This window comes from Pelodiscus sinensis, unplaced genomic scaffold (assembly GCF_049634645.1).
Source record: "Pelodiscus sinensis isolate JC-2024 unplaced genomic scaffold, ASM4963464v1 ctg37, whole genome shotgun sequence".
Classification (NCBI taxonomy): domain Eukaryota; kingdom Metazoa; phylum Chordata; order Testudines; family Trionychidae; genus Pelodiscus; species Pelodiscus sinensis.
In genome coordinates this window covers 1,727,923-1,738,317 of record NW_027465869.1, presented here as the reverse complement: position 1 = coordinate 1,738,317, position 10,395 = coordinate 1,727,923, and the positions used below count along the sequence as shown (strand labels likewise).

The window sequence follows — 10,395 nt, the reverse complement described above, 5'->3', positions numbered from 1 at the left end:
GCCCGCACTGAGCTGGGGAGCAGGGCTGGCCTCGGGGAGGGAGAAGGGGAGGCCGGGGTCAGGATCGGGGGCAGTGCGACTGGCCTCAGGGAGGAAGGGGGTCAGAGGCAGCATGACTGGCCTCGGGGAGGGAGAAGGGGAGGCCGGGGTCAGGATCGGGGGCAGTGCGACTGGCCTCAGGGAGGAAGGGGGTCAGAGGCAGCATGACTGGCCTCGGGGAGGGAGAAGGGGGGGCCAGGGTCAGGATCTGGCCCCTCCCCCCCAGAGCTGCTTCCCATCCCCTCTTCCTTCCAGCCAGTTCCTGCCCCCCCCCCCCCAGCCAGTCCCTCTTCCTCCCTCCCCCCTGCCCAGGATCAAGTGTGTCCGTTTTTTTGGGGGAGGGTCTACCTGGCAACCCTACGAGTCAGACCCGGCGCAGGCACCAAGTGATGGGGACTGCCGGAACTTTGGGAACCTGAGTCTGCGGGGTGGGGGTTTGTGGCAGGTCAGGAGATGAAAGGGGAAGGCACCAAGGGTCAGGGTGTAGGAGAGAGACAAATGCCAGGGGGCCAAGTGGAGACAATGAGGAAAAGGGCAGGAGGGGAGGTGTCAGTGAGGGAGGGGACAGGATGATGCTAGGAGAGGAGACGGGAAGGGCTTTGGGAGCTAGAGGGGAGAAGGGGAGGTGCTGGGAAAAGGCTTGAAAGAAGGGGTGGGCATGAGGAAGGCGGAGATGGAGCAAGGCAAGTGTAAAGGCACAGGGGCATGAGGGGAACGGGGGCAGAGGGTGGTGAGGGAGTGGGCAAAGTGGGCAGGGGCAGTGAGGGAAGGGGGAGGCACCAAGAGGGTGCAAGGGTAAGGGAAGGTGCAGGTGCCAGGGGAGTACGGGGGGGGAAGCAGAAGGGCAGACACCTGCAGGGGAGGGACCAGCACCAGAGGAGAGAGGCAGGACAGGTGTGTAGAGGGGGGTGTTAGAAGAGGGGATGAGGAGGGGTAGCTCACATGGTCAGAGTGGGGCTACTGGAGGAGAGGGCACAGGGGGAGAGAGAAAGGCTGCTGGAGGGGGCAGGTCTCGGGAAGGCCGAGGGCCGTGAGAAGGGCAGGAGTCAGGGCAGCAGATGTGGGTGAGGGATTGGGGGGGCAGCAGGCACCAGGGGAGCTGATGGAGGAAGGGAAGGAGACAGGGCAGCAGAGGGGAAAGGTAAGTGGTTCATAAGATATTTATGAATAACTTGGGTGCCACCATGGCACAGCCAAACAAGCCACACTCAGTACTGGTGCACAACACAAAATGTATTGTGCTCATGGGAGGAAACTCTTAGACTAGAGGGAACACTTCCCCCAGCCTCCCCACCCCCCGAGTTAATGTCTCACACGTTGGGTTAATGCAATTGCAGGATCGTTGCACGGGGGGGGGGTTTGGTGAGGGCCAAACTAATCCCTATTGGTAAGAGGATAGTGGGAAAAGTCCTTGGGGGGGGGGGGGAGGTCACATGACACCTTTTATTTCTGGTCATGTGTCCATATTGCCCTGAAAGTGTTACCTCCAGAGGCGTGGCTAATGGGGGTCAGGGGGCGTGGCTAATGGGGGTCAGGGGGCGTGGCTAATGGGAGTCAGGGGGCGTGGCTAACGGGGGTCAAAGAGTACATTTAAAAACATTCTTTGGGTGCACACCCTAATGAAATGTGCTGCGCACGCCTATGGGCAGAGAGCAGATCCAGTCCTGGGAGCAGGGCTGCAGCCACAGAGTTATAGACGCCGCCCAGAGAGCAGATCCGCATGCTGGGAGCAGGGCTGCAGCCACAGAGTTATAGACGCCGCCCAGAGAGCAGATCCGCATGCTGGGAGCAGGCCTGCAGCTGTAACCCACACACCTGATGTGGGTCACTATCCTATGGAGTGGCACTGAGACCACTTCCAGCAAGCAATTATTACAAGGGAGCTCTTCAGCCTATGCTGAGAGGCAACTGACTTATAACTCAAGCTATAGCAGCGCCTGCCCTAAGCTCCAAAAGTCCCAGGTTCTAATCCACCTGGTGGCAGTTGCACAGCCATGGAAGCAGAGGGGCCAGGGAACCCTCTGTACAGGACTCCCCCTCTCCCCCACACACATACCCTTGCTTCCTGGAATCAGCCACCTAGGTGAATAAAGCTGGAAACCCCCATGCCTATAGCTGTGCGCCTTTGCTAAATAGCTACAGCCATTCTAAAGGGCCCAGATCTCACAACTAAAAAGGAGACATCCCAATGAGCTGCTAAGCTGTGCTGCCTGCCTCGGACAAGTAGCTCCAAGAAGAGCAAGTGCTGTAACTCTGGAGCCTAATGATGGTGGTGTCCTCCAGCCATTTTCAGATTAGTACAGCTGTGAACCAGGTGCCAGCTGGCCATAGGGTCCCATAGACCTGGCTTGTGCAGCCTAACCTGATAACCAAGCAGTCCATCCGTTACTAGCCAGCCGATTACCTTGGGCATGGGAGACCATCGCACTCGTAATTCCTGGGGCCTTCACGCACTGACAGGGCTTGACTTGATCGGCCAGCTAGGGAGAAAGAAATAAACAGAAGGCAGAGGAGTCACCAAGAGATCAGAAGACCAGCACGATGCCTTATAGGCCGTTCAGCTGTGAAGAGTCACCAAGACAGGGCAGGTGATGCTAACCTGAGTTAGTCCATTAGCTGCGGCTAGGCTGGGCCATGAGAGGAGAGACAGGCAGTAAATCTGCAGCTGTCAGACCATAAGGAGGACACGGAGGTTTCCAAACCAGCTCAGAGAACAGGGCTGGGTAAGATGCAACCTACCAAACACTGTGATCTGGCCGCTTTCTGTTTAGATCCTGCTGCCCATGCCGCCGAATTCTAAGTGGGGACTCAGGCGACTCAGGCAGCAGGATCCAATTTTAAATGATTCACGGCTCATGGTTACAGCAGGGGCGAGAGCCACGAGCCCTTTAAAAAGCTGTAGCCACGCTGGACAGCTGCCAGTAGTGGCAAATCTGTGAGCTCTTTTCTGTGCTTTTAATTGAAAGCCTCAGCCGCGGAGAACTCTGAGGGTGGGCTAGTCCTTTCTGCCTCAGGCTCCGCCCCTTCTGTGGGTGGAGCCGGCCTATGACCCCATACCAAAATCAATTAAGTGGCCCCCTTCTGAAAATTATCGCCCAGCCCTGTCACAGAATCATAGAAAAGTCTGAGTGGAAGGGACCATGATAGGTCCAGTGTTTCGCAAACTTTTTTTATAATGTTTGTAAGTACCCCCAGTACCTTTAAAAAAAAATTTGTAAGTACCCCCAGTACCTACAGTTTTCAGACACACACAATTTTTTTCTACCGTTGCAACACATTTGTTTAAACAACTGCATCGTAGCCGGGCGGGCGATGGCATTTTTGGGTGTAAAAGGTACAGAAAGAATAAAGCGCTGTCAAACTGAAAACTAAAATTCAGTTTTCTCCAACTTTCAGTTGTGTTGACGTGTCCCCCAGACATCTCTTGAGTACCTTTAAGGGGACTCGTACCACTGGTCGAGAAGCACTGATCTAGTCCACCCCTGCACCGAGACAGGACCAAGCATGTTTGTCTCACCTCTTGGCTCCTAGGACACGGCTTGAACTAACGCACTTGGAAAGACATTATCGTATATACGCCCAAAGTGCTTCGTCTCAGTGTATTACCATAAAATCTAACTGACCAAACTCTGACCTTTCATTTCCCTGTCACTTGGCCAGCCACAGCCTCACAAGCCTTCGGCATCGATCTCAAAGCCTTCGTCACGCTTTTACACACCTGTGCTGACACGCTTGTGAGCCAGGCACACTTGTGCGACACGTCCCAAAGCACTTGCTCCAGGGCATTACATCGCACTTGCCTGCCTTTGATGGACAGGGAAAGGGAGACCTGAAAGGCCTCTCCAAGGTCACCAGTGCGAGAGTGAGGGCAGAATTGAGGAGCAAGGGTCTAACACACAACTCTGTGCCTTAGTCACTAGGTGGCATTAGATTAGAACCCGGGAGTTCTTACACCCAACCCCCTGCCCCCTCCACTAGGCCATGCTGCTGGCCTCCCGCCTCTCCCCCAGGGCTTGGAGACAGACGGGAGGCTGGAGCCAGCCTGCGCAGAAGGGGCTGTAACGCTTACAGCTCGTTCATGACACTGCCCCTGCGCAGCCCCTCTCAGATCCACACTCGGAACCCACAAGAAACACCCCAAGAGCAGAGATGAAACCGCCACTCACCTGCAGCCCAGCTTCCAGGAAGGGCAAAGCAAAAGCGGCGCTCGCGGATTCCAGCCCAGCCTGGCACCTGCTTCCTGAACTTTGGCCCCTTTCCTCCAAGATAGCAGGAGGCTGCTCTGGGCCTTTTGTGCCCACGACGGGGCAGAAAAGCAAACTCAGCTGTTGGTTCCATCTTGCGGGCAGAGCCCCGGCAGACAGTGGCAGGCGGGGGTATCGACTGACCCTCCAGCCCAGGATATTCCCCCCACACCTGGATTCGCTTCCTAGTCATCCCCATCTCCCTGCACGATCCTTGTTTCTCATCCCGCCGGTCCGAGAAATTGTCAGAGCAGGTTGATCCCGACCTTGCCAAGGGCTTAGGTTACATCACAAGGCTTTGCCGCCACAGCTGGCTTGGCTTGGGTGTGTGGCAAAAGCCCCCCCCCCGCCCGCCCCCCCCCCCCCCCCCCCGCTGGCACAGCTATTCTGGCAAAGCCGCCAGGGCAAATGGCAACTCTGCCGAAAAGCATCTGCTGGCTTTAAGCTCCCTGCGAGCTGTTCTCATCGCTCAGCCATCACCACCACTGCCCTGCCTCTGTCCTGCTCCTCATCCCCGCCCCCACTCCTATCCCCTGCTCTCCTCCATCTCCTCCCCCTTCCCTTCTCCTGCCCCTCCCCATTTCCACCTGCCCTGCCCATCCCCGTCCTCTCCCTCCCCCCGTCTGTCCCCCTCTTATGTGAGGGCTTTGCTGGAAACGCCCCCCCCCCCAAGCCAGGGAGATCTCCCCTCCGGGAACAATTCAGCCCCCCCCATCTCGCTCCCTCCACTCCACAGTATTTCCTCCATTCCCCGCAGTTGAAAATTGAGCTCCCCCATCCCCTCAGGTGACAGTCGGGCTCCCCCATACGCAGCTGCCTAGGTAGGCACCTCCGCAGCCAGAGCCTGCCCCTGGCGCCCACGTCCCCTCCCCGACTGCCTGTCCCAGGCGACCACCTGAACCTGCGTCCCCCATTCCCTCAGATCACAGCTCCCTCCCTGACCCTGCACCCCCTGACACCCCTCCCCCAGGCCAGACTCCTCTCTGGCACCCGCACCCCCTCCCCCAAACCCTCTGCTCCCCCTTCACCCAGGTCACAGCTCCCTCCCTGACCCTGCACCCCCCCGACACCCCTCCCCCAGGCCAGACTCCTCTCTGGCACCCGCACCCCCTCCCCCAAACCTTCTGCTCCCCCTTCACCCAGGTCACAGCTCCCTCCCTGACCCTGCACCCCTCTAGAGCCCCTCCCCCAGGCCAGAGTCCTCTCCTGCGCCCATACCCCCTCCTGGACCCTGCACCCCTATCCACCGCCCCAGATCATACCCCCCCCCCTGCACCCAGGCTCCACCCCTAAGCTCCCTTCTGCACCCAACCACCCCGTCCCAGACCCCAAAGCCCTCGGTAGAAATGTGGCCCTTGATCAGTTGCCAAAATGGCCCCCCCATTACAAATTATTGACCAAGCCTGATCCAAATGTTTTTTGAAACATTGTTTAATGAGAATGTAAATACAATTCAATACAATTGGGAGGGTTGGGGGGAGGGGGACGCAGCTGCTGGCTCCTCAGCTCTTGCTGCTCTCACTGGGTGTCTTCCTGCTGCAAGGGAAGCAGAATCCGTCACATTCATCCCTGGGGACTCAGGGGAACTGGCCCCCCAGCATTTCCACCCTCCTCCCCCCTGCTCTCTGGTCACCCCCCGTCAGGCCCGCAGGGTGAGCTCCTGACCCCCCCCCCCCCCCAAGAGCTCCTGACACCTCGGCCCCCTCCCGCCTCCTAGGACAGTTTCTGTGTTCAGAGCCTCCCCCACCCCCAGGGACGCTCGCAGGGGCAGGAGGGATTCTGCCAGCAGGGACGTGGGGTGGGGGCAGCCTGAGGAAAGGGGCGGGGGACTCCCTGAGGGGATGGGAAGGAGACCCTGGCCCTGCCCCACTCTCCTGATCTGCTCCGGCTGCTCACCATGTATTCCAGGAGCTGATGGGCCTGCCCATGCAGGGCGTGGGCCAGGACCAGCCCGGCCTGGCTGGGGCGCCGCAGGGGGGAGCGGGCAGCGAGCAGAGCCTTGTCCAAAAAGCAATTCTCCTGCTCTGCTGTGAAGAGCTGCCCAAAGACCTGGAATCAAGAGCACAGGAGGTTTCAGCTGACGGCCCAGAGCCCGGCCCCAACTCCTGGGGCTAAAACAGCTTCCTCCTCCCCCAAACTCCCTTCCAGACCCTGCACCCAGACGCTCTCCTCACCCGGCACCCCAACCCCTGCCCCAGGTCACAGCTTCCTCCTGCCCCCAAGACCCTCCTACCCCCACGAGGGCCCCAGCCAGCCCCACCCCCGAGCCCTGCCCTGCCCTGGCAGCGCGTCCTTACCTATCCCACCCTCACGCTGTTGCTGTGAGCCAGGACCCATCTTTCTTTGTAGTAGTGTCTGCACCACAGGTCCTCTGCCTGGTGGATGTTGAGGCCTGCAAGAGACACAACAGGGTCATTCTGCTGGCAGGTCTGAGCCCTTCCCCTCCCACGGGTCCCTGCAGGCATCCCTGGGCAAATGGAGGGGCACAGGGGGCAGAAGGGGAACACAGAGGGACGCATCCCCCCTTGGGCCAGTCTGGGGGAAAAGGGCTGGGTCCCCTCCCCCCGCCGCCGGCACCCTCAGGGTGTCCCTGGGGCCCAGGTCCCGGCTGGGTTCCTTACCCCTGTGGTGCAGGAGGAGTTGATACAGGCTGTGCACCCCCTCCCGGGCCAGCCGGCTGACGTCTTCGGATGGGTCCGAAATAAAAAGGCCCAGCTGGGCCACGTGGTGACCCATCCTCGGCCAGTCGGCGGAGTTCTGAGGGGAGAGAAGAGGGGGGGGTCCCTCAGCATCCTGGGGCTGCACGTCCCATGCAAACGGCCGCCGAGGCGGGTCTGAGCTCGGGGGACGGACAGAGACACCTCCCGGGGCGGGGCGGGGCGGGGCCGGCCTTGCGAGGAGACAACCCTGAGCAATGGCCCCGACTGAAGGGTCACTCCGGGGGTGGAACAAGGGGATCCACTGACGGCCACTCCCCAGTCCCCAGGCCCAGTCCCTCAAGAGCCCCCCTGAAGGGCCCAGGGTCGCCCCTCCCCGGGGAAAGGAGAACGCGGCCCATTCCCGGCCCATTCCCGGCCCTGCCTCTGCCTCCCGGGGACGCTCCCAGCCCCGCGCCCTGCAGCCCCAGACCCCCCGGCTCCGAGGTCACTTACGTCAAACCCCGGGAGGGTGGTGGCGACTCCCAGCAGGGCCGTGGTGCTGCGAAGGGCCCTGGCTCGCTCCTGGGGCAGGCGGGACTCCAGCCACGGGCTCAGGTGCTGGGGGGGAAAGAGGCAGGTCAGGACCCGTAGGGAGGTGCCGGTTCTGGGCAGAGCCTGGGGCTCCTCTCGGACTGTGCCCCCCCCAGCCACTGACACTGCTCCTCTCTCGGCCCCCCCCCGAGGAAGCAGGGACAATGGCCCCGTCCCCCCCACGGGGCTCACCTCCATTATGAGCTGCAGCCGGGCGGTGTCTGGGGACTCGGCGAGGAGGCTCGCCAGTAGGGCCTGGAGGTCGTAGGGAAGGGCCCGGATGAACTGCTGCAAGACAAGGGGGAGCCCTGGGTCAGAGGGGGGTTGGGGGATCCAGGCCACCCGCTGGCTCCGGGGTCCAGCCTAGAGCAGGGTCTGAGCCGCCTCGCAGAGCAGGGAGGAGCCCAGGCTGGGCATGGAAGGGACGGGCCCCCCGGGAGAGCAACGGGAACCCTGGAGGGAAGGATCCAAACCTGCAGCTTCTTCCCTCCCTCCCCCCCCCCCCCCTCCTCTCTGGAGCTCCAGCCCAGCCCGGGAGCAGGGCCCGGAGGGACGTACCTGTGTGTGGATGGGCTCCTGCTGCCAGTCCCCAGACACTGTCTGTCCCACGGCCGCCGTCAGCAGGGGGCTCAGGAGCTGGGCCCGCAGGGGAGGCTGCAAGGTGCTGGCAGGAGAGAGGGGCAGAGACTGTTAATTCAGCAGCAGGAGACAGAGACTTTCCCACTCCCTGGCCAGGGGATCTGCTCTGGGGGGAGTCGGCGGGGGGGGGGGGGTCGGTACCTGAGGCTGCAGGCGGCGTTGAGGCAGTCGGCCAAGACCAGTGGGGGGGGCGAGTCCTCCATGATCTCCTGGGAGACCCAAGGAGACAAAGGGGCGTGTGAGGCTGGGGCCCCCAAGAGACGCTCACACGGCCAGCGCCCCCACCCAGCAGGATCCAACCCCACTGCCTCCCGCTGCCCTGTAGCCCCCCTGCCCGGCACAGGGCCCCTCCCAGCACCCCCCTCCCAAACCGGGACCAGCTCAATCCTTGTCCCCAGGCCGTCTCCTGCCCCTCCCTGCCCTGGTGACCAGCCTCTGAACCTCCTCATCCCTGCTCCCCAGGCGCATCCCCAGCAGCCCGCTCTGCTGCCTTCCAGCCCCCCCCCATGGCCCGGGGAGACCCCTCCCTGTCCCGAATCCCCCTTCCTGTCCGGCACCCCAGACCTGCCCCATTTCTGTGTCCCTCCCTCCTCCAGCATCCCCACCCACCCTCCCCATGTCCACCTCCAGCCCTCCTGGCTCCACCCATCCCGTTTCCAGCACCCCCACCCGCCGCCATGGCCCAGGAAGACCCCTGTCCACCCCACGTATCCCATTCCCTCCTCCCGGCTGCCGCGACTCGCTTACAACGATCCTGGCCATCATGGTGTCCTTGCAGCAGCGCGGCGCCAGGGTGTCCTCGCCCCTTTGGAGGGCGGCGAGGCAGGCGGGGGGGACGGCCAGAAGGAACCGCTGCAGGGCGGCTGGGCTCTGCGCCCCAGAGAGAGTCTGTGAGCCTGGGGCCTGCCTGCCCCCCACGGACAGCTGCAGGGCTCAGGACTCCCAGGAGTGGAGGTGGGAGCTGCTGGTTGTCCAAGCACCCACACTCCCCCCGCAACTGCCCTGAGCTTACAATGGCCGTCCTGGGTCAGACCAAAGGTCCATCTAGCCCAGTAGCCTGTCTGCCGACAGCGGCCAACCCTAGGGACCGTGGAGGGGATGGACCAAAGACAGTGACCAAGCCATTTGTCTCGTGCCATCCCTCTCCAGCCTTGCACAAACTTTGGGCAGGGACACCACTCCTACCCCCTGGCTAAGACTACTCCATGGACCCAACCTCCATGACTTGATCTCACTTCCCTTTCAACTCTGTTCTAGTTGTAGCCTTCACAGCCTCCTGCAGCAAGGAGTTCCACCGGTTAACTATTTGCTTTGTCAAGAACAACAACTTTCTCTTACTAGTTTCAAGCCTGCTACCCAGTCCTTTCCTTTGGTGTCCTCTAGTCCTTCTTTATGGGAACTCAGGAAGAACTTTTCTGAATGCACCCTCTCCACCCAACCCCTGCTTTTAGAGACCTCTAGCCTGTCCCCCCTCCGTCTCCTCTTTTCTAAGCTGAACAGTCCCAGTCTCTGTAGCCTCTCTTCATCTGGGACCTGTTCCCAACCCCTTATCATGTTAGTTGCCCTCCCCTCTCCCAGCCTTAATCTTCCCCTCTCCCACCTCCTTTTCCCAGTCTCCCCCAGTTTTGTTCAATAAAGACAGAGTCAATGTTGGAAGAAACGTTATCTTTATTTTGTACATCAATAAGAAGGGGGGCTAGGGAAGGGTAAGTGGAAGGAGGTGAGGGAGGAATGGGGTACGAGCCCCCGATGGGGAGGACTGGGCTGGCTCTGCAGGCTTCTGGGGGTGGAAGCTCTCCTGCAGCCCCCCGATTGCCCCCTCTCCCCAGATGGCAGCCTGCGGCAAGTGCAGCCGGGCTGATGGCTGAGTGGTGTGATGTGCCCAGTGTGGGTACTCCGGGCACTCCAAGCCAGGACTGGTTTTCAAGCGGGGCACCCCTTAGAACTGTCTGTCCGGGGTGGGGGTCGGGACCCTTTAAGCGCAGCCCTCGGCTAGCCTGAGACTGCATCTCCACGCTCTAAGTCCTCCTCTGATGCCCTGCTGGCACTGCTTCCGGCCATCCTTAAGCCCTGTTCAGAGTCCACTCAATGTGGACTTGCTAGTTCGAATTAGCAAAACGCTAATTCGAACTAGTTTTTAGTTCTAGACGCTTTAGTTCGAATTAGCTTAGTTTGAATTAAATAATTGTTGTAGTGTAGACATACCCAGATATACTAATAAAGACTACTTGGTTGCTAGATGT

General features: G+C 60.7%; 1 long non-coding RNA gene across 1 annotated transcript; it reads right to left on the bottom strand.

Annotated features, from left to right (window-relative positions):
- Positions 1-6,584: 6,584 nt before the first annotated feature.
- LOC142824061 (uncharacterized) lies at positions 6,585-7,521 on the bottom strand. The gene is made up of 3 exons (XR_012899099.1): positions 7,436-7,521; positions 6,905-7,040; positions 6,585-6,675 (listed from the first exon to the last, which is right to left on the bottom strand). It is a non-coding gene; the product is annotated as an uncharacterized LOC142824061 (long non-coding RNA).
- Between the last annotated feature and the right edge of the window lie 2,874 nt (positions 7,522-10,395).